Genomic DNA, 1,467 nt, shown 5'->3' on the forward strand with positions numbered 1-1,467 from the left:
GGCGCCGTGGCTTAGTTGGTTAAAGCGCCTGTCTAGTAAACAGGAGATCCTGGGTTCGAATCCCAGCGGTGCCTTTTACGTTTGGGGATGGGGGTTACATCTACTCTGTAAACAAGCTAAACTAACAGAACGTCATGGTCATTTAGGAAGCAACTAAAAACAACATTGAGGAATTTAAGACAAGGAGAAACTACAGCCTGGATGGTTTTACATTTTTTGACCTATAGTCTCTGGTTGAACTGGTGCAATGACCTATAATTTTATCCCAACAACAAGTGAATATGACAGCCACATCACTACTAATGCTTCAGTTGAACTGACACCAGGATATAAGTTTATTGGTATAAATTATCTGAAAAAATAAGTTTTCACTTAGTAGTTTCTTATTAGAGTAGCCGGTAGAATGGGAGGTGGAGCTTTGCACTATTTTCTTGTTAAACCAGCTCCACGTTTAAACAAAGGAGAGAAACACAATGTTCACTTTTAAAGTAACTACGCCTTTCCTTTTTTCATCAGTCATATTCCGATACATCTCTGCCCTGCTGCCAGAAGGCAAGTCCGCTAAAGAACATGTTACATTGATTATTTTTTCTTTATATGCTTCTGCCGGTCAGCAGATATCCTGCTGTTATTTTTGAACTTTGGTGTTTATTGCCAACATTTGTGTGTTTCTCTCCTGTATTCTTGGACCAGTTTTTAGCTGAGGTACTGTACATGGCTACCCATGCTTTATAGAAAAATAATTTCACTACTGTTACCTCATGCCTGCGTCTAAAAATATATATCTAAATTAAGATTTTATTTATTACTATAATTACTAATGCTGTTATCCTTCAGTCATGTTGGGGTTTTTTTTAGACAGAGGAAAATAATGTCTTCTTTCACTGCTACTGTGGACCTATTCTAAAAAGATGAGTATCAGCTTCTTGTTTTTTGCTATAGTGCATTTGCATGTGCACCTTTAAAAGTGGACTCTTGCTAAATACCTGAATAAAAGTTTGAATGTTAGGTCAAATGTTAGGTTAAGCAGCTGAGGACAGTCATATAAAAAGTATCCATGGGCTACAATAGAGTATATATGGAAGAGGATTAGGGCCACTGAAAAAAAAAAAACAAGTTAACTGATTTTTTTTTTTTAAATATTACAGTTTTCAGTTTAATATGAGAAAAAAAAAGTCTTTTTATGTGCCAGAGGGGTCCCCGGTGACGCTATTTCATTAATAGAGGAGCAGAAGGTGATTAAAACAAGAGAGCAAGTTTAGTCTCTAAAACAGACATAGCTGCGGCTTGATGCTAACATGTTTGTTAGCTGTCAGAAAACAGAATTTTGAGAGTAAAGTCAGAATTCTGAGATTAAAGTCAGAATTCTGTGAAAAAAAATCAGAATTCTAAGATTAAAGTCAACATTTTTAGAAAAAAGTCAGAATTCTGAGATTAAAGTCAGAATTCTGTGAAAAAAAATCAGAA

At 35.5% G+C, this 1,467-nt stretch overlaps 1 non-coding gene across 1 annotated transcript; it reads left to right on the forward strand.

The window, feature by feature from the left end:
- On the forward strand, positions 1 to 74 carry trnat-agu. The gene has a single exon. It is a non-coding gene; the product is annotated as a tRNA-Thr (tRNA).
- The last annotated feature ends 1,393 nt before the right edge of the window (positions 75 to 1,467 follow it).

Source organism: Cyprinodon variegatus, unplaced genomic scaffold (genome assembly GCF_000732505.1).
Source record: "Cyprinodon variegatus isolate N-32 unplaced genomic scaffold, C_variegatus-1.0 Scaffold647, whole genome shotgun sequence".
Lineage (NCBI taxonomy): Eukaryota > Metazoa > Chordata > Actinopteri > Cyprinodontiformes > Cyprinodontidae > Cyprinodon > Cyprinodon variegatus.